Source organism: Protopterus annectens, chromosome 7.part0, assembly GCF_019279795.1.
Source record: "Protopterus annectens isolate FY-2018-M chromosome 7.part0, PAN1.0, whole genome shotgun sequence".
Classification (NCBI taxonomy): Eukaryota; Metazoa; Chordata; order Ceratodontiformes; family Protopteridae; genus Protopterus; species Protopterus annectens.
The window spans coordinates 72055958-72078427 of record NC_056739.1 but is presented as its reverse complement, the minus strand read 5'-3'; the positions used below and the strand labels follow the sequence as shown (position 1 = coordinate 72078427).

At 43.0% G+C, this 22470-nt stretch overlaps 1 protein-coding gene across 1 annotated transcript in view; it reads left to right on the top strand.

The window, feature by feature from the left end:
• ITPR3 (inositol 1,4,5-trisphosphate receptor type 3) overlaps positions 1-22470 on the top strand; it is a 2403054-nt gene that overhangs the window by 547630 nt on the left and 1832954 nt on the right. The gene's annotated exons all lie outside the window — the stretch shown is intronic.

The following is a 22470-nucleotide window of genomic DNA, read 5'->3' as shown; positions in this document are numbered from 1 at the left end:
TGCATAGATGTTTATGTGGTGAATGTCTGAGCTGTTTTGCATAGTAGTAGTGTTATGGAAAGGGCATTTTTTTTATTTTAAGTTGCAGATTAAAGTTAGGGTTGGGGCGGGGTTAGGGTTAGCATGTATTACCAAGGTGAAGATGGGAAAAAGTGTATACTTCTGCAACTTTGAATTTCAGAATTTTTAATTGTCAGGATCATATGTTAAGGTTTATTCTAAAATATTGTGAAAGTATGAGGAATGTTTTATGCACAGTTTCTTCATGTGAAGATGAATCTGCTTTAAATAACTTAGTTTCTTCTATTGCAAAGGTCACTACTCATTGTTTTGCAGTGTGTGCCTGTGTATGACTGTTAATACTACTTCCAGGGACTTGTACTATTTTAGGGAGGTTTTCTTGGCTGCATTCTGAGAACCTCCCAGATTATACAGAAAATGATATTTTAGATTCTCCATTGGATAGAAATTTTGTATTTGGCCCCTCTGCTGCAGAGGTGATCAAAAAATGAGATGAAGGGAGCAAGCTGATACAGGGAATTTCTAAGATTTTTCAGTCCTGTTTTTCCAAATTGTCCAAGGTATTTTATTTCTCCTCATCCAATTTCAGCAGAAAAATAAAATAAACATTCCAAACTGAATTCAGTTAAACAGATGTATAAGAAGAAGTGGCAAGGAGGGTCCAAAAAAGTCTCAAACCTCACAAAACTAAGGAAAAGCCAGCAAGCCTGAATGACTATTCAAGAGACCTTGTAACCCCTTCCCACCCTGGCCTTTTTTCTCTTCCAGAAAGTCTGAATCTCCATTTTTTTATTTGGCAACAGATTGTTTCAGAGAAACTGGTTCTGAAAATCATTCATCAGGAGAAATTGGTTCTGAAAATCATTTATCAGGGTTACATATGGCATTGGGAGGAAATTCCTCTTTTGCGGAGGTTATTCCTCATCCTGCATATCAGACTGTTTTGTTTCCACCTGTTCTTCATCACATGTTGTCCCAAAGAGTGAAAGAACCAGTTCCTCCTTCTCAGGTGGGGAGTGTGTTTTATTCAAGGATGTTCTTAGTCCCAAAGAAAGAAAATGCTTGGAGACCAGTTCTGAATCTTTCTTTCCTAAACTTGTTTGTGATCGTGCCCAAATTCAAAATGTCACTTCACATCCTCTTCTTCCTCTTTCACGTTTCCTGGTAACACTAGACTTGAAAGATGCTTATCACATTCCCATTCATCCAGACTTCAAGCATTTCTTAAGGTTTTGTGTGTCTGGATCACATTATCAGTTCTCTGCCTTATCCTCTGATCTGTCCACTGCACCAGGATTCAGAAGGAATCCTCCAAGATCATTGTGGTGACTCCCTTCTGGACCAGGGAAATGTGGTACGCTCTTCTTTTGGAAATGGCCAAGGGCAGTTACCACAAGCTTCCTTTACAGAATGGATCTACTCAGACAAGAACAGGGGTGTTTGATACATCCCAACATCAGTCATGTTCAGTTGACTGCCTGGATGATAGGGTATTAATTCCTTTTAGGCACATGTTTTCTGAGGATGTGCAGTAGGTACTAATTGAGGCAAGAAAGCCTGTTACTAGAAAATCATATATTAGCAAATTTAAAAGATTTTCTAGTTGGTGTCAACAACATAACCAGCACCCATTCAGGGCTAGTTGTTCTCTGATTTTGCAATCTTTGTGTGAGTTACTATCCTATGGCCTTTCTTATTACGGTATCAAGGTTAATTTATTAGCCATTTCAGCATGTCTGCCCATGGATCCACCTCTCTAAAGGGAGTCACACGTCAAAATGATCTTGAAAGCGGTTTTCATAAGAGGCCTCCAAGGAAACAGGTGTCCCCTCCCTGGAATCTTAATTTTGTATTAGAGAAACTAACACTTGCTCCATTTGAACCATATGATGTGGTTGACTTGAGGTTCTTAACATGGAAAACAAGTTTTATTGATTGCTCAGACCTCTGCAAGAAGGGTATCTGAATTGCAAGCTCTTATGATCGGTCAACCCTGCATCGATTTCCACAAGGACAAGGTTTCTTTGAGAACTAATCCTTCTTTTATGCCTAAAGTGGTGTCAGTTTACTTTAGGCCAAACTATCCATCTCCCCATTTTCTTTTCTGTACCTAAAAATAAAAGAGAAAGGATACTCCATACCTTGTATGTCCACGGACAACTTAGATACTGTCTTGACAGAGCTTAATCTTTCAGATCAGTTGTTCATTTTTTTGTGAAGGTAAGAGGAAGGAACAACCTGTGTCAAAACAGACTATTTTCAAATGATTGTTTAAGGCTATTAACTTTTGTTATATTTAACATGACAAATCTGTTCCAGGCAGGGTCAATGCCCACTCTACAAGGACCTTGGCTTTTTCTATGGCTTTTTAGAAAAGGTTGGATTCTAGAAGCAGCTACTTGGTCTCTTTATCTTTTGGGATGGACCTAGTGAAATTATAAATGAATTCATAAATTATATAAATGGATCAACTCCTTTTTAAAAGTTCACCCATAGTATTGGGTTTGATGATATTCCTTATTTGGACGTCAGGTTGATTAAGGATACATTTTTAAGGTCTTCAAATCAGAGATTTTTCAGAAACCGACATACTCTAACAGCTTTTTACATTTTAATAGTTCTCACCCTTTTAAACAGAGGAAAGCAGTAGTCAAGGGCCAATTTGTTAGGGCTGCATGTATGGTATCATTATTTGATAGCTTTCTGAATGAATGTGATCGTTTAAAAGAAATGTATTTAAAAAGGGGGTACCCTGCCTCCCTAATAAATGAGGTCATGATTGAAGTTGTTAACAAACTTGAAAGGGGTCATTTTAAACCCCTGCTTTATCAATATCAACAAGAAAGTATGATACATAGTGTCAGCTTTAGTGTGACTGATAATGATACACAGCCCGAGATTGGTGAACCATAACCTAACATTCAGAACTACAATAATAATAATAATTTTAGCAGTGCATTTATTACGACTTTTAACAGGTGTAGTAAAAGAGTAGCCAACATGTTATGTAAAAACTGAGTTGTACTGACAAATAATAAAGATACTAGACAATTTGTAGGACAAACCCCTATTATTGTTTATAAGAAAGGAAAACGCCTTAAAAATATCTTAGAGTCAAACTATACTGAGCCATCAAATGGAAACATGAAGAAATGTGGGCTTTGTCATTTTTGTGCATATATCCAGGAAGGGTGCACATTTAATATTACCAATGTTACAGTTAAATTAAGTAAAAAAAATGCTCTTGCAATTCAGAGAAAGTTGTATATTGCGCTTTATGCGTTAAATGCCCCTGTTTTTATATAGGAAAAACAGAGAGGTAATTAAAAAATCAGATTTATGAACATTTCAGAGACATTAAGAACAAAAAAGAGACAAATGCCCTGGCAAGGCATTGTATAGAGTTCAGTGACCACTCTTTTATTGAAAGATGAGATATGGCTACCAGTATGATAGGGCTATATTTCTATGTACCTTTATTTTATACCAAGTTTTTATTCAGATGGTTTTATGTAGTAATCTTATTTACATTAGTTTCATTAATTTTATTAATGAGACTACATTACTGATTGGAGAAGAGCTTGGATAGGGGGTGTGCTTTTGTATATGCTTTCATACTTAAACCAGTGATGTAATGGTAAAAGGTTTTCTGAGGAAGTCTCTGATTTGACAGAGATGAAAGCACTTAAAACTGGTCTATATTACGACATCGAAAACCCATATAATCGAACACCACAACACCGACACACATAGCGCGTACCGCAAATACGCCAAACCCCCTAAACTGCGAATTTTTAAATCTCGAGCCATCATAGTTGGCCAACACCACTGCGTGCTACATACTACATACCCAAACATAATAAATAAAACACATACATACACTAACCAAACCCTCTTTCTAACCCTACACTAAACCTTACATACATTACTGTCTATCCACTTACCTTAACCTGCACCCTAACCCTAAGGTCCGTAACTATCTCACACTTACCCTACAGATGTATACCCAAACAAAACAAATAATCCACACATATACAGTTAACAAAACCCTACTTCTAACCCTACACTAAACCTTACATACATTACCTATCTATGCACTTACCTTAACATGCACCCTAACCCTAAGTTCCGTAACTATCGCACACTTACCTTACGGAGCTATACCGCAGATGGGCCAACCATGACACTTTGACGTTTTGTGTTTTGCGGTTTTGAACACTCGCCGTTACTGTAGTTCGCACTATACGTGTCGGTCTTGTGGTGTTCGCGGAAACGGGATTTCAATCTCGTAATATAGCCCCTTTAAAACATTGTGGTTTTACTGTTCTTAACTGTTCTTAACTGTGGATTTTCATTAAACATCGTTCTGTGGAATTACGGCTGTTTTACTTGCATATACTGTGATTCTCCAGCTCTGCTGCACCTGGTTTTTACACTGCAAAGAACTGGTTCAAGCATGCATCAGCTCAACTGATAATAGCAAGGCACATGCGTACCTACATCAGTGGACAGTAGTGCAAGCTTTCATAGGAACATACAGGTAAAGAAAGAAGCCGGTGCTTTTTGACATGCAGACCAATAGAAGCATGGTAGGTCAGAAAGAGTGTAAATGTTGGAATTTATTGTTAAGGTAACTAATGTCTCAAAAATCTATTGTTATATTAAGAATACTTACTCACAGCTACTATTATTCTGCTCCTTTTCAAAAGGAGAGCGAAATCTCCTGCCTCCCTTAGCAGCCTATTTTTTTATACCAGATATCCTGTCAACTGGAGTAGAATTTCAGACTTTCTAAACAATTGGACAAGCAACTTAAATAATTTGGGTCTATATTAGAACATCGAAGTTTCAAAACTTCAAATGTTCTAATATCAAACCCTAGTCAGTGAAAGCTGAAAACATCGAACATACAGAACAGCAAATTTTTTCCTAGGGAAAAAATTTGCTGTTCCAAAACACATACACGCAACACAAGCACACCAAACAAACAGCAATCCACACACATACACGTAAACTCTTACACCTAACCCTACACTAAACTGTACACACACAACTAACTATTCACTTACCATAACCCAAACCCTAACCCTAAGATCCGTCACTATCACACACTCACCTCACCCGCACCCTAACCCTTACGTCCACACAATCGCACACTTACCTGACCCGCGCCCTAACCGTAACTCACCTAACCCGCCCTAACCCTCATGTCCACACAATCACACACATACCTAACCCGCGCCCTAACCCTAACTCACCGAACCCGCCCTAACCCTCACGTCCACACAATCGCACACATACCTAACCCACACCCTAACCCTAACTAACCTAACCTACACTCAATCGCACACTTACCTGAACCCAACCTGTAACTTTCCACCACAGCACTGAAAATACCGAAGCAACAGAAATGGGCAACCAAATTCTTTCCCTAGGAAAAAATTTGGTTTTCTGTTGCTTCAATATTTTCAGCTTTCTCTGAATAGGGTTCGATATTAGAACATTCAAAGTTTTGAAACTTCGATGTTCTAATATAGACCCAATAATTTGTGGTTTAATGGAATTGTGGAGGTGGGTTAGAAATGCATTTCTTTTCAAAATCTCTGACATGACAATCTCTGAGTGGGAGGTTGACATAATGGTTAAGGTGTTTACCTTAAAGACACAAGGTACGGGGTTTGATTCTCACATGGGGTAATTGGCTAGGCTTAAAATGGCCCACAAGGGAAGTTAGCCTAGCACTAAATCATGAACCTATGAACCTATGCTGCAGTCCAGATACATCCAGATCTCTTGTTTCCATGGCAAGACCTCTTCTATAAAACAAAAAAATATTGAGAAGGTGATCAGTAGAAGTAGTTCCATTTTATAAGATCATAGAAGGTTACTAGGCTAACGGCCCCAGAGCCCTTACAAGCCTAGCTAAGTTCAACTTGTTTCAAGTACACACTGCTGTCATAAAGAGATAAAGCCCTGACTATGGCTTAGGTGATCCTGGCTTAAACAGTGGTCAAGCACTTGATAGAGCATGCAGGGAGGAAGGGCATGACATTTCTAGGAGAGGGTACATACTTGGGGCATGCACTCATGCATTTATTTTCCTAATGGAGACTGCAGACACAACCACATAATGCTACATGGGGGGGGGGGGGTCTTGCTGATGTTAGCCAGTTGTGCAGCTCTGACCCATTACACATTCCACCCTAGGGATGCTATTGATTGCACACAAGGGGATACGGTGAAGAATGAAAAATTAGAGTAACTGCTGTCTTGAGGATTGCCTCTCATGGCCAACTCTCATCCTCATTAATGAGGGAACAAATGGGTTATTGATCAAGAGGGGCTGATGATCACTGTGGAACATTTTGAGGCAGTTTCATATCTTTTCAGGATGCAAAATCAATGAAGCTAAAACAAAGGCAATAGCTGTAAATTATGCAATCACACACAAATTGGTTCAGCAATACCCATATTTATGGGGACATGATAAAATGAAGTATTTAGGAGTATGGATTAAAAAGGATTCTGGTGTGGCGGCTAAGAATATGTGGCAAGATAATACAAAAACTGAGAAACTGAAGCTGTGTTATATGGATATGGATAGCACGGTATAAGCAGTTAAAAAGTTTTAGTCCCTTAAGTTTATACATGGGTCAGGTATATTTTTATCAACCAGAGGAGCAGTTGTGGATAGCAGTTAACAATGTGTTGAAGGATTTTATCTGGAAGGGGAAGAAGGCACGAGTCAAGTGGGATAACCTGATTCTTTCAATTGCACAAGGTGGTTTGGGTCTACCTGATTTGAAGGGATAGCTCTTATACATAGTACAAGCAGAAACCTATAATTCAGAGTGGAAAGGGATGATGATGAAATGGGGAAGCTCAAGAAACAAGGAGAGATTGTGATTTTGGATGCAGCTCCTTAAGGAAAACAACAGTAACAATACAGAATATTACATTCATAAAGCAGCAGAAATTATTCTAAGAACTAAGCTAACACATGAATGGAGAAAGGCCGTATTTTGTGATGTATGTTTCTCATAGACACTGAGACATATTCTAAAGATTTACAAAGTATGTGAATGACTGTATTCACATTAGAGCATAAGGTTTTAATTTTATATATATATTTACATTTTTAATATGTTAAAATATAAGTGCTTCACAACATAGTTGTTTATGAGAACTGCTCATAGGAGTTGAATCTCAATGGTGATGTTAGTTTCACTTTAAATCTGGAACGGCAGTTTTTTCTAAATGATGATGTTAATGAGATTATCACTTCTGTTACTTCTATTAATTAGAAAGCTTTAGTTACTATAGTAAATAATTTTCCCGCCTTGGGTTGTATATAATGTGAGCTTCTTCTTAGTCTAAGTATAATCTGATGAAGCGTAGCTGTGTACTACGTGAAAGCGCTTATTTTTTCCTTGGACCTCAATAAAGCCAGTTTGGAGCCTTTTATGGGATTGGACTGAATTTTGTTATACTGTTCGTTAAAGATATCGTGGCTGGTAACTCCTGTTTCGTTTTTGTGATCTCTTTTAAAATGTTTAATACTTCAATGCAATTGGTTTAGATTTTGATTTCCACTTTCTAATAATTGCTTTTATTGTAGCCAGTAGAGTTAAACTTTATAAGGCTTTACTATGTGTAGGCAATTTTTAGATGTAACTAGCAATCCTACTGGAGCAGGCCTTTCATTTAGAATTCCTCTATCCCTTTCTGTTTGCCCATACTCTGATGTCAGTCTCTGGTAGGGAAGGCAGTCACTAACCTGCAGTCCAAGCTTCCTCTTGGTCACATCCCACTCTGTTGCTTTTTCCTCTCTAGTTATTTGCTCCCAATGCCTTGGTTCCTTTTCCAGTTTTCTTCAGTAAATTCCAGCCCCCTCTAGCCTATTTTCTATAGCTCTTCTTGCAGTCATCCCTGTCAGCAAAATCTCCTTTCTCCATTCCCACGTTGCCTTAGTTGTTAGAATACTTTCTGGAACTTTGAGTATAATATTTTATACTATTGTTGTTATTCTCCTTCAAGATCTGCAGCCAGAACCCCACTCTATCCTTATTTCTTGAACTTTCTCCATGCTTTATCGTATTTACTTTCCACTTTGAATTGTAACCTTCTGCATACCTCAACAGTATCCCTCCAAATCAAGTAATCCTAAACTGCCTTGTTCTGTTGGGATGATCAACTTATCCCACATAACTCTTGCCTCTTCCTCCCAGATAAATTCTTTCAACTCTTTATTTAATACTATGTACAGCTTCTCCTCTGATTGATAAAAATATGCCTGACCCGTAGTTAAACTAAAGGGACTAAAATATTTTCACTGCTTGTATCTTACTGTCCACATCCATAAACAAGAGTTTCCAGTTTCTCAGTTTTTTATTTTATTTCTTCCCTCATATCCTTAGTTGCCATAACAGAAGCCTTTTTAATCCATACTCCTAAATGCTTCGTCTTATCGTACCCCTATAAATATGGGCATTGCTGGACCAATTTGTGTCTGGTTACATGTATGTATGGCTATAGCCTTTGTTTTATCTTCATTAATTTTATATCCCGAAAAGCCTTGAAACTCTCTCAAATGTTCCACAACAATGAGATGTCCTTTTTTTCTGGATTTATCAAGTACAAAATAATATCATATGGAAATAGTCAACTTTTATTGATTAACATAAAAATGATATCCTTGAATTTCTGATTCCCTTATTTTCTTTGCCAATTACTCTAGATATGTAAAGTATATAAAAAAGGGGGAAAGAGGACACTCTTGCCTAGTACCCCTGTTCAAACACAAGTTTTTGGAGATGAACCATCCTACTTTAAAAATCTTTCAAAAAGAGTCTGTTTGGAAACAGAGTCTATATGTTCTAATTTTATACTTGTGGCAGTGGTTTCTAAACTGCTGGTGCCACTTGGTGGCTAGAACAAGTTAATTATACATATATAAAGCATTATATATCTAAAGCATTTTCTAGTCCCAAAGATTAAAAAAATGACAGGGCATTATACTCTGCATCTTTATCAAGTCTAAAGTTCACTTTTTGTCCATAAATTCCTAGTGTTACCAATAGACTTACTTGCACACATCTCACTGTCTCTGATGCCTTTGAAACATTGTCAGATTTCATAACGTCAGGTCTTTTCACTTTCACAATAGCAACAAACTGCTAATTGTCATACTTGTACTTGATAGTGTGAAGATTTGTTTGATAACATTTGATCTGAAGTAGTTACTTCATTTGTTCTGCAACCTGTGGGATCTCTATGGGTATCGGATCCGAGCTCGGATCTGAGCCGGCAGCTTCACAAGCTAAAAGATCCGAGCTTCTAGCTCCTCCCCCTACCCATAATCCTCTGCTGCCTACTGTATTACCTCAGATCGAGTTTGCCGCAGCTGAAGACAGCTTTTTGTGAAGAGCTCCTTAAGCTTGGTGAGGTCGTTTCAGCTTTTTCTCCTTGAGAAAATTTCGTTAAGTTAAATTTAAGCTTGTTAGTGTTAAATTCACTTTAGAAATACAGTGTTAGCCCTCTTCTGTAGTTTTCTCGTGGTCGTTAGCTTTTTTCTTCCCCTCCCCCTTAGTGTCTGGGTGTGTGTGTGCTTTGTGTAATGGCGGAAGGGCCCAAAGCCATTTTTTCCAAGTACACTGAGTGTGGCCATAAGCTTTCTCCAGCTGATGGCCACACTCAGTGTGTCTTGTGCCTGGGGGTGGCCCATTTATCAACGGCTTGCCAAATCTGTGCAGCCTTTAATCCTTGGGCAATTAGGGACAGGAAGAACAAGCTGATCCTGGTGGGCCTTCTTCCCCAGGATTCTGCTTCTTCTTCCTCCCCTTCGAAGGCTCAGGCTACTATCGTAGCCCTGGCGCCTTCAGTTCCCCCCACTCTGCCTGGGACTCAAACTCCCCCTGCTATGCAGAGTTCGGGGGACTCTAGTGCTTCTTTCTCCAAGGAAAAAAGGCACAAGGAGAAAGATAAGCACAGGTCTCACAAAAGGCGGGCTGAGGCTCACCCCTCAGCCCCCCCTTCTAAAGTTACCAGCTCTCCCTCGAAGGTCCCCGGATCCTCCCCCTCTCGGCTCCGTTCGCCTCGCTTCTCACCGGAGCCGGAGGAGGAGTACCGGTCTCTTTCGAGGTCATCGAGGTGGCCCTCCCAGCCCGCCTCAACAACTTCTTCTAGGTCAACCAGGAGCCTTACCGACGCGGACATGGATCGGATGATGCGTCGATTCCTGCAGACCCAAATGCAGATGCGGGTGCTCTTGCCTCCCCCCCCCTCAGGGGGGGAGCACAGCCCCTCTCTTTGCTCCTATCACTCCTTCTCCGACCCGCTTTAGGGTTTTGGAGTCATCGGATCCGGGCCCTTTCAGAGCCGGGGTTTCGTCGGCGCCGATAGCTCCGGTGTCTTCGACGCCGACCTTGCCTTCGAGCGTGTCGGATCCCAGCTCTTGAGGCCGAGGGCTGAGCATCGGATCTGTGGGGATTGGTGTATCTCCGGCGCAGTGTAGGTCGGTGCACACATCTCTCTCGGATCCGACTGCTTCGGCTCCGACTCCGATCCCTGCTTCGGAGCCGAGGAGACTACTTTCGGAGCCTGGGGAAAGTAGTTCTCCTTCGGCTTTTGAGGTAGTGGAGAGGGTTCTGTTGAGGTCTTCCAGATCCCCGGTCCGGGCCCCGGATCCTCCCGCTCCCCCTATGCATGTGGGTCTATCCTCCATCATCCATCCTATGGGACAGCTTGCTCAAACTCTCCAGTTAGTTCCCTTGGAGGAACAGGACCCCGTGGGCGAGCCCTCCTCGGACAGCCCCACCGAGGAGGTGCCTCGCAAACGGCAGTGTAAAAGGAGGCACCTGGACTCCCCTCAGTCCATCACCATGGACACGGATTTGGATGAAGGGGAAGGTTCCCCAAGATCACCCCCCAAAGATGTCTCCTTTGGAGACATCATGGAAATGTTGCATATTAGAGGGGGGTGGTCTGCCCAAAAACCTTCCTCGGATGAATCAGAGTTCCTGGCGGCATTTGAGGCGGGCCCGTCTACCTCCTGGGTGCCCCCCCCCCCGGCTGACCTCCTGGTGGACTTAATTACCACCAGGGCGTGGAAAGAACCCGACACCGTGGAGCCAATCCCCAGACATCCTGACAAAGTTCTTAGCCCCCCCGCAGATAGGCAGTCCTGGGCTAAGGGGTCCACTGTTGATGCCATGCTGGTGGCGTCCGCCACGAAGAAGGAACTCGCACAGGAGAGTTCCACGGTCCATCCTCCAGATAAGGAATCTCGAGCGATGGACCGCATTAGGAAGCGGATGTTTGCTTCAGCAACCTTCTCTATAAGGGCGCTGAACTATATGGCACACATTATCAGGCTACAGCGAGACCTAATTAAGGAATACGCTGCAGTCCCCCCGAGTCCATGACAGTCGCGGATAACATTTGCGACTCGTATGGCCACTCTAAAGTCCATCTCTAACACATCCATGCAGTTACTCTCTCATGCTACTGAGGGAGCCGCTAGGGCCAGCGGAGCCAGGGTCGTCCTGCGGCGTCATGCCTGGCTCCGCCTTTCCGATTTCGCAGATCCCTTCAAGGCATCCTTCGCGAATGCGCCCTTTGATGGATCTTCGCTTTTTGGCAAGACCGTACGCGAGATGCTGGTCCAAAGCAAGAAGGATGGGAAGACGCTGTCTGTCGTCGGGGTCCGCTTCTCGAATCCCCAACAATCCTTTTCTAGGAATCAGAGGGGACAAAAGAAGTTGTGGTTCCGCAAGTCTCAGCAGTCCCACCCAGCTTCGGACCCCTCATCCTCTAGAGGCAGAGGAGGGCAAGGTGGACGCTGGCCCAGAGGCAGAGGGGGGCCGTGTAACTTCGGGTCTAGGGAACCTTTCTCAGATAGGCCCGTGCAACAGCCCTGAGGGCTTACCCGGCTGTCCCTCTCTGGAGGCAGTCGGGGGGCATTTATCAGAGCATCTGTCAAATTGGGAGTCCATCACGATGGATCGATGGGTGCTCTGAATCATATCCAGAGGTTACTCCATTCCTTTCATTCACCTACCCCCCAAAGTCAGGTGCCTCCCCGATGTCCCACCCGATCAAAGGGAGGCCGCAGCCTTAGAAGTGTCAAAGCTGCTAGAAAACAGAGCCATCCAGCCCATCCCCCCAGACCAGTCCGGATCGGGCTACTACTCCAGGTTCTTTTTAGTGCCAAAGAAGACGGGGGACTTAAGACCGATTCTAGATCTCTCCGCTCTGAACCTGTTCATCCCCAAGGAAAAGTTCCGGATGGTCACTCTTCAGGCTATTCTCCCCCTTCTTCGGGAGAACGACTGGATGTGCTCCATAGACCTCCAGGATGCGTACTACCACATTCTGATGGCCCGACGATCCAGGAGGTTTCTCCGCTTCCGGCTAGGAGACAGTCATTATCAATTCAGGGTTCTCTCATTTGGCCTCACCTCAGCCCCCAGGGTGTTCACCAAGGTCATGGCAGTGGTCGCAGCCCACCTGAGACTCCAGGGAATTCAGGTCTTTCCATACCTGGGCGACTGGCTCCTCATCACCCCCAGCAGGCATCAACTCGGCATTGCAAGAGATTACACTCTAACTCTCGCCCAGAAGTTGGGCATATCAGTGAACCTTCAAAAGTCCTCCCTTCAGCCAGTACAGGTCTTGGAGTTTATAGGGGCCAAGTTGAACACGCGCATTTGTCGAGCCCTACTAACTCTGGACAAACTGAACAGCCTATCGCATCAGGTCTTAGCTGTTCTTCGAAGCACAGCTCCTGCGACGGAGTTAGTCCTGAGGGCACTGGGGTCGATGGCAGCTGCCATTGGGCTCTCTCTTCATGCACGCCTCTGGATGAGGATCTTACAGTGGACTCTTCAGGTTCAATGGTCGTTAGTGCTTCACCCGCTGAACACCCCGATTTCACTGAGCAGAATTTGCAGGAACTCCCTCCTTTGGTGGCTTCGCTTGCGGGAGCTGCAGGAAGGGAGACCTTTTGTAATTCCCCCACCCCAAACCACGTTGACCATGGATGCTTCTCGCCTCGGGTGGGGGGGGCATTGTTTGGGCAGAACCGTCCAAGGCACATGGATCTCCATAGAGAATGCTTTGCATATCAATGTCCTAGAGATGAGGGCGGTGCTTTTGGCATTGCTAGCTCTCCACGACCTTCTCCCTCTAGGGACTATTGCGATCCAGACAGACAACATGGCGGTAGTCTGGTACATAAACAACAGGGGGGAACCAGGTCTTATCCCCTCTGCCGAGAAGCTATGAGAGTGTGGGAATGGGCGATATCCACCAACCGCTTTCTGATAGCAACACGCATTCCGGGTCGGTCCAACATTTTGGCGGACAAACTGAGTTGGGTGATTCTCACCCTGTATGAGTGGTCTCTCAATCCTTCAGTTGCAAAGCAAATCTTCCATGCATGGGGTTGGCCTCGCTGCGATCTTTTCACCTCTCCGTCAAACACGAAGTGCAGCGTGTACTTTGCAATACTTCCCCCTTCAGGGGAAGCCCCAAGAGATGCTCTGGTACATGCTTGGCCACCCGGTCTTCTTTATGCTTACCCTCCTCTTCCACTTATGGCGAAGTTCATTCAGAAAGCACGTCGGTTGGGGAGCAGAGTGATCCTCATAGCCCCATTCTGGCCTCGTCAGATCTGGTTTCCTTACCTATGGTCTCACAGTGTTATTCCTCCATGGATTTTGGATCCCATTCCAGATTTGATATCGCATCCTGCGGGATGCCAAACCTCAAGCTGACTGCTTGGTTGATCCAGTTCCTCTGATGGCTAGGACTCCCGGTATCTCATCACCAGTGAAGGCCATTCTGGTGGCGGCCCATAAACCTGCTACCAGAAAAATTTACAATAGTAAATGGAAATGCTTTTCCATTTGGGCCGAACGCAAGGGCCTGGATCCCTTTACAGTTCCTGTTCCAACGATTCTGGATTTCTTGTCACTAATCTTTCAGAAGGGAGCTAGCGCTTCCACAGTTAAGGTGCAGTTAGCAGCCATTTCCCACTTTCATGTGGTGGATGGACTGGGATCAGTAGCATCCTCAAAGATATGCAAAACCTTCCTGAGGGGCATTTTCTTTTGAAACCACCGGTGAAATCTGTAGCTCCCCCGTGGTCCACCCTTTGAGCCTGCCTCTTCGGTTCCATTGAAATTCTTGTCTTGGAAAACAGCCTTTTTAGTGGCTATCACATCAGCCCGGAGGGTCTCAGAACTTCAAGCCCTGTGCATGAAACCCCCCTACCTCATTTTTCACAAGGATAGAGTGTCTCTCAGGACTAACCCGTCTTTCCTACCAAAGGTGGCTTCAGAGTCAAATATTAACCAATCAATCAACTTACCAGTATTTTTTCCAAATTTTAAGAACAAAGGGGAATACACATTGCACAAACTGGACGTACACAGGTAATTACGTTTCTACCTGCACAGGACTAAGGATTTTCGCAAGTCTGATCAGTTGTTTGTGTCCTTTGCCAAATCAGCTATGGGAAAGGCAATTTCTAAGGTAACTCTGGCTAATTGGATTTCCCAGTGCATAGTCCACGGGTATACGTCCTCAGGTAAACCAGTTCCTACGGGAATTCACGCTCACTCAACCCAATCCATTGCTACATCAGCAGCTTTCTGGTCCAGGTTTCCTCTGGACGACATATGTTCAGCAGCTACTTGGTCCACTTCTCACACGTTCATCTCCCATTATAAATTGGATATGATTTCAAGGAGTAGGGCTTCCTTTGGCTCTGCGGTGCTTCGGAATATCCTTCCGTAAGGCCACCCAAGGTTGCTTTCTATAGGTAGCTGGGGACTCTGTCCCACAGGTTGCAGAACAAATGAAGTAACTACTTCAGATAAAGAAGTTATGTACTCACCATAACGTTCCATCTGAGTAGGTACTTCATTTGTCTGCAACCAACCCCCTCTCCATACTCCCTAACCATATCGGGATAACTGTCCATCTGCAAAATGTCTTTTATGAGATGAAGCAGGGTTTGATCCTCTGTCGAGGGTGTGAATTGTTTAGGACTGAGCAAACTCAATCTGAGGTAATACAGTAGGCAGCAGGGGATTATGGGCAGGGGGATGAGCTAGGAGCTCGGATCTTTTAGCTTGTGAAGCTGCCGGCTTGGATCCGAGGTCGGATCCGATACCCATAGAGATCCCACAGGTTGCAGACAAATGAAGTACTTACTCAGATGGAACGTTATGGTGAGTACATAACTTCTTTTTTATTCTTTTTCACCTCTTTGCAAAATGTCCTTTTCTAGCATAGAATGTGCAGCTTTGATTAAATGATGGATAGTGTCTGCTGTCATGCTTATAGCCACATCTCCTGCAAGCCTTTATTAAAACAATAGAAATGGCTCCATCATGGATTCTCATTCTCACATGACTTTGTTTTTCCCATCTTTTACTTTTGCAACATAGCCTAACTTTATTTCTCATGCTTGTCTTATTGTTAACTCACATTTTAGCTTACGCGTATTCAATTTCTCAGTTAGTTATTTTAAGTGTGTAGTACTAATTTAATTTGGATTGTGCAAACCCACAGGTCTTGTAAGGTCAGGTCTATTGGTCTTAAAAGTGTAACTTTTATGTCATTATTACTTAAACCATAGGTTATTGCATTTGTTATTAAAGATTCATGCAGTTCAGTATACATACAAGATCTTGAAATCATGGAAAAAACAAATGTCTGATTTTCTTTTCTGTAAGTACTGGTATTTTGCGTCCTTTCTCTTAGATAAGTGAAAAGATGAATACCATTTATCGTGTCTTCCCAAACAGTATGTAGGAATGCAGCACACCAGGCCTCAGCAGACATTAATGCTAACTGGCTTGCAGTGAGGAATAAATTTAATTGTAGATCCATGTTTTTTTCAGCAAAATGTTCTTCTACCAAGAAAATACCAGGAGGGTATGGTTGAGTCATATTTCCACTGAAAATAACATTACTTCAGTTCCATAAGGTCCTTATTCAAGCTGATTTCTTTGTCATACTTATGTTTAACACCTGATATGCAAATGACTGCAGCTTGATCATTAAACTTTAAACTGTATACCCTCAAATGATATCAACAGAGATTGGCCTATTTACCTGTGTGTGTCACATATAAGCGGTATCTGGTCTATCTGCGTTGGTGATAGTGTATACCTTTGCAAGATCTGTCTACATTTGTTAGCTAACTCTGGGCCTGCATGTTCTGGATGAGGCTACCTTTCTTCAACATTTCATGATTTATTTATTTTTGCAGTCTTAACAATAACTCTGTCAGCATATATGGGGATGTACTTGTGGATGTTGACTTTCTACAACCTATTTATTTTCTTTCCATATATCTTGCCTACTTTTCCTATCTTTTAGTATAACCAATTGTTGGACCAGCAGTTGCACCAACTGTTTGGATTAGCTACTATCTAACACATTTACTCTGCGCTGTTTGAGTCTCTGAGTCATATGCATGCCTGTATGATGTGCTGTCTCTCTTTCATGCAAGTTCTTCAAAATCATCTGGATTTGTGATCTGTGAAATAATTTTGTGCTATGTGGAGTTGTTTTGTATGTACCCCTGTGTCTGATTCTCTCTTACATATTTGGATTGCATTGATGTAACTGACTTGTTTAGAGCGCACCAGGTAACATGTCTTTATCTTGTTCTTGTATTTCAGTAATATGGACTTGTAACTGACACACTTTGTATCAAGAAGCCCATGTCTGAATCTCTCTTTTGTATTAGCATTATTCAAGAGTAACTAACCAACACTAAGACCTCTGTCTTTTAATAGTTCGTATTTATCCACATTGCATCAGTACAAATCACTGACACACAGTATACTAGGAACAAGGGCATTTGTCTCCAGATCTCTGTTATGCACCAGCATTACATTTGTGTAATTCACTAACATATTGTACAAACAATAACTGTGTCTGAATATCTTTGTTTCAGTATTGTATCAGTGTAAAGCACTTAATACTGTGCATTATGTACTTTTTATCTGAATCTTTAGTATGTATCAGCATTATATTTGTATAACTCTCTCACACACTGTAGAATTAACTTGTGTATTCTGAGTGCCACATGTTCAAGACTTTGTCTTGCACATTGGTCTGCTTAAAAAGTGGGAATTTATTTCTTATAGGTTCATAGGTAGGTACTAGGCTATCGGCCTGAGGGCCTACGTAAGCCTAGCCAACAAGGTTCCTTGGCTTACGCCACCCAAGAAAGTTATTTTCCTGTGCCACTGTCGAGCAGAGACACAGAAGTAATCCCCAGGGTGTATTTCCTATTTTCCATCCACTCATCAAGATTTTTCTTGAAGAGCGCTAATGAAGAACTTTGCTTGACATAGATGGGTAGCCTGTTCCAGAGTATGGGAAGTCTCAGGGACAGGAATCTATCCCTCCAGCATGTCCTGTTTATTGTGGTGACAATGTTTAGGTGCCTAGAGCATGTAACTCAGAGGGATTGGGATTTCTTTAGGTGTAGCATGTCCAACAGCTCTGGGTTTGACATAGCTTTATATGTCAGGCAGAGATCTCCTTGGAGTAGACGATATGCTACTGAGTAAAGCTGGAGTTTTTTGAGACGGTCAGTGTAGGGCATCTGTTTGAGGCCAGTAATCCTCTTTGTCAGGTACTTCTGTGGCCTTTCCAGCTGTTGCAGATGTCTTGTGAGGTACATTCCAAAAGGGGCGTTGTACTCTATAATGGGTCTGATGAGTGTCAAGTAGAGGGGAACAATGACCTCTTTTTTCCTGGATGAGAACCCTTTTATGATGAGGTGTGCCACATAGAAGGATTTCCTGACTACTGTGGCAATGTGACTATCAAAGGACAGACTACTGTCCACCTGGGTCCCAAGGTCTCTTATCACACATTCGGTGTTAAGTAGACTGCTGTCTATGTAGTAGTTAATAGGTACAGAGTTTTTACTAAAGGGGATGACAATGCACTTTTTTGGCATTGAACTTGAGGCCATGGCTCTGACACCAGGCATCTGTCTCAGTGAGGCCCTTCTGTAGGATTTCCACATCATTTGGGGACTCGACTATGGCTCCTAGTTTGCAGTCATCTGTGAACTTCGTTAACCAGAGGCCTTCTGTGTTAGCCTGTACCTCAGAGAAGTAGATACCAAACAGGAGAGGTCCCAGGACTGAACCCTGTGGTACTCCACTTGTCACTGGTTTGAGGTCAGATTTGGAGTGTGCAACTTTTACAGTGTGGGTTCCATCAGTGAGCCAGTTGGCAACCCATCTTGTGAAGTAGGGATTTATACCTAGTTCAGTGAGTTTAGCTATAATTCCAGAATGGGGGATGGTGTCGAAAACCTTGGCGAGGTCAAGATAGGCTGTGTGAACTACCTTACCTTCATCTACGGCTTTGGTGACTGCCTCAAAGAAGTCAATCAGGTTCAGGAGGCATGATCTGCCTTTCACAAACCCGAACTGGGTGGGATCCAGAGTTTGGAGGTTACCAATGTCTTTGTTTATGAGTTCCATAATGATACATTCCATGGCCTTGCAGACCAGGCTCATCAGGCTAATAGGGCAATAGTTCCTGGGATCAGTGGTGGCTCCCCCTTTGTGGAGTGGGATAACTGTTGCTGTACGCCACTCAGTGGGCACAAAACCTGATGTGAGGCTATGATTGAACGTGGTGCTTAGGTGGGGAGCCAGTTTGTTCTGAAGTTAGTGTAAAATGCAGCCTGGGATGTTGTCCGGTCCCATGGATTCTATGTTTTTGGCTTTAGAGAGTGCAGCTTTTACCTGCGTAGTTGTGATTACAGGGACACTGCATTCTTTCTGTATAAATATGGGCCCTTTAGGGGGTAAGGGGGGGTGAAGTTAGCACTAAACCTATCTGCCAGGATGTTGGCAATATCAGTTGGTTCTGTAATTTTCGTGCCGTTGTACTGTAACTCAGAGCAGATCTGGGTGTTGCCATTGAGATTCTTGACATAGCTATAGAATGCTTTGTGGTTGTCCTTAGAATCAGTGGTGATTTTGTTTTCGTAGCTAGCTTTGGAGGATCTTATGAGGGATCTCAGCTTCTTACTGAGGCTGACCAGGGAGCTCCTCCACTCATGGGATTTTACTCTCTTTTGCAACAATTTCTTCCTTCTGTTGTACAGTTTGTTTATGGCAGGGGACCACCAGATTGGCTTCCTTTTTTTGGAGGATAGTGTCTTGGTTCTGTTTGAGATAGCATGATCCATGCACTCGTGTAAATGCTCATAGAGTGCATTTGTGTAGTATTCATCAGTCGTAACTGTATTTTCCATCTGTATGGATGTCATGAAGTTCACCACTTCTGCCTTAAGAAGCATGAAGTTGGCGTTGGAGAAATTTTTTACCATGGTTTCCTTAATGGGGGGTGGGGGCGGGATGTGGATATCAAGGGTTATTAGCTTATGGTCGGATCGGACCAACGAGGAGTTGACTTCAGGTGTGGAACACCAGTCACTCATGTTGGTAATGACTAGGTCTAGGATATTGTTGCCCCTGGTGGGGGTGTGGATAAGTTGATCCAGGGCATTGGAGTTTATGTATTTTAAAAAGCGTTGTGTGAAGGAGTTGGTACACAAGTAGTTTTCCCAGTTAATGGTGGGGTAGTTGAAATCGCCAATTTATTAGGGTGTTTGGTTGACCCCTAATATTTTCCAGTACATCAAGAAAAGAGAAGTGGGAATCCTCGGGCATGGTGGGGGATCTGTAGCAAGCTACAATTTGGATTGCAGTTTTGCCCAGAGTTAGTTGCACTTGGATAACCTCGGATGCATTATGCTGAGCAACTACCCTGGAGGTATGGATATCCTTAATGAATATGGATACACCTCCGCCTTTGTTGTTCCAGTCCAGGTTACATGGCCGAAAAGTGTGGTACGAGATATAGCCTGGTAGTACAGGGGTGCACTCTGGAGCCTTGAACCAGGTCACAGCCACTGCACAGATATTGATGTTCTCCATATTAAGGAGTGCCTCGAGTGAGTGCATTTTGATATTTAGACTTCTAGCATTGAGTAGCATTACTCTCAGTTTTTGCTTGCCTGTTCCTGTTATGGTGGTGAATTTGACATTTGAACCTTGCCAAAAAGGCACTATAGGGGCGGCAAGAGCCTTAGCCAGTATCCAGAATCCCAGGGGTGACAGGTGCAGGCCATCTCTGGCAAAGCATCTTAGTCTATCGACCATGTCATCCCAAGCAGACAGATACTGGATCCCCTTAGAATGACACCAGAAGCTTAGCCAATTGTTGGAAGTCAATCATTTTGTCCTTGTACTGCGGCAACATTCTGGGCGATGGCAAAATGCTACTCAGGGCTAGGGTCATACCTGCCTGGGCTACAAGATTGGAGAGCTCTTCCATGTCTCTTTTAATGTAGTCCAGGGAGGTACATCTCAGGTCGTTCACACCAACATGGACAATGACAGAGTCATATTTGTACTTGTTGTGCAGTGACCTGAGCGCGTGGGTTATGTGGCGGATCCTGGCACCCGACAGGCAGCTGACAGTAACCTTCTCCTTGTTTAGCCTGGTGAGTGGGACATCAGTGTGCATGACTGTAGAGTCACCTATGACTAGTGTGTTGGATATGTTGTTTTGCCTTATTGGCTGTGGTTGTTTGGCACACTGAGTCTATGGGCTATGTGTCATTTGGGTTGTGTTGGGGGATGGAAGTTGCTTGCGTTTCTGCTTTGGAGGTCTCTGTTGCTTGGGCAGATTATTAGTGAGAGCCTCTGCAAATGTTTTTGTGTTTCTACGTGTGGATTTTGGTGGTGTAGATTTAGTGAGACTATGTGATAAGTGTGGTGTGGTGCAGGTGTTTGCCTTCTCCTCTTGAATGTCAAGTTCAGTCTTGGTTGGAGAGAGCTTTACCTCCAGTTTGGCTAGATAAGTGCATCTCTCACAGGTTGTAGTGTTGGGTGGTAGGAGGAGATGGTTGTCTGTGTACATGAGGCAATTTCTACATTTCCCCAAGATGCCCAAATTCATCAGATAGACAGGAGAGAACACTGGGAGCTGACACTTGGGCATGCCTGAATAAAAACTATTTTCCCCTAGATAAGTGAGGAAAGTGAGTACAAGAATTGTTTTTCTCTAAGCAAGTGAGGAAAGTAAGTGCAAAAACTGTTTCCTCTAGGTAATGAGGAAGGTTGAGTGCTATAGTAATTACTAGCTTATTTAGTGCTTACAACAAGTTCTGAACAAGTTATTGTTACCACATCCTTTTTCTGAATGTCTGCGCTGCCTCTGCAGCCATCATCTAAGCATCTCTCAGGAACTTACTCTTACACCTTGCAGTTGCCGTGTGTTCTGGGAGGTTCTCAAAGGGTGAGAGTACATTAGGTGGTGTGAGGATGGTCATCCCAGGCCCATGAAGGATGTAAACTGTGTGTGACCCACCTTTCCTCATGAGCACATCAGTTCATTCAGTCCCTGATATCGATTTAGGAGCATAATGGAAAGCATAACACACACACACACACATACACACACACACACACACACACACAGACGCACACACACACACACACACACACACACACACACACACACACACACACACACACACACACACACACACACACACACACCTCTCCCTCAAGGGAAAGGTGAGCAAGTAGAACCTTGTCATTCCTCTCTCCCCAGCCATTTCCTCCATCACCTGAGCATCTAACCAAACCAGCCAGGCCATTTGGGCTCCATCAATCTATACCACAGAGTGAGCACTGGGAAATTATTTTTATATTTTGTCTTTGCTAAGCTACATGTTTCTAAAAGGTATTTATGATTAATAAAAAATTATTTTTTAGATATTTCCTTGCTTGAGTGGCATGGCATTTACAGCACAATATCACTGTTTGCTAGCTTTTAAATTTTATTTGTATATAATGGTATAATGAGTGCTGCAGCTGTAGATGAAGATATTTGAGCAGTTCTTACAACTGATATAAATATGATGCGTTTTTGATAAAATAGTTCAGATGATGACTATTTTATATCACTGTCTTTACCCACATTTGACTGTTTAACACATAATATTTTTATCAATGTGTTGGATATATTCCCTTCAGCCATGCATAAGCTGTGATGTTAAGTTGTCCAATCTCACCTTCGTTTTTGCTGAATGGGTTTGGAGCTGATCCTCGTCTCCAACTCAGCCACTTACTATAGCTCGAGAGCTCTTTACTGGCTCGAGACTACCCCTTATCCCAGAATGCCCAGCATCAGCTACCCAGATCTCGTTTGTCACTTTAGCTGCGAGGTTGCGATCAGTACTGGCTCAGGCTAAGTATAACTTTTTTTTCTCTATTAAGTTCAAATAATTTGCTTAAAATGTGATATATATTTTCTCTCTTATAGTAGTTTGTAAGTTTATTTTATTGTAAATCCCTTATCTCATCCTTGTGGTGTTTTTTT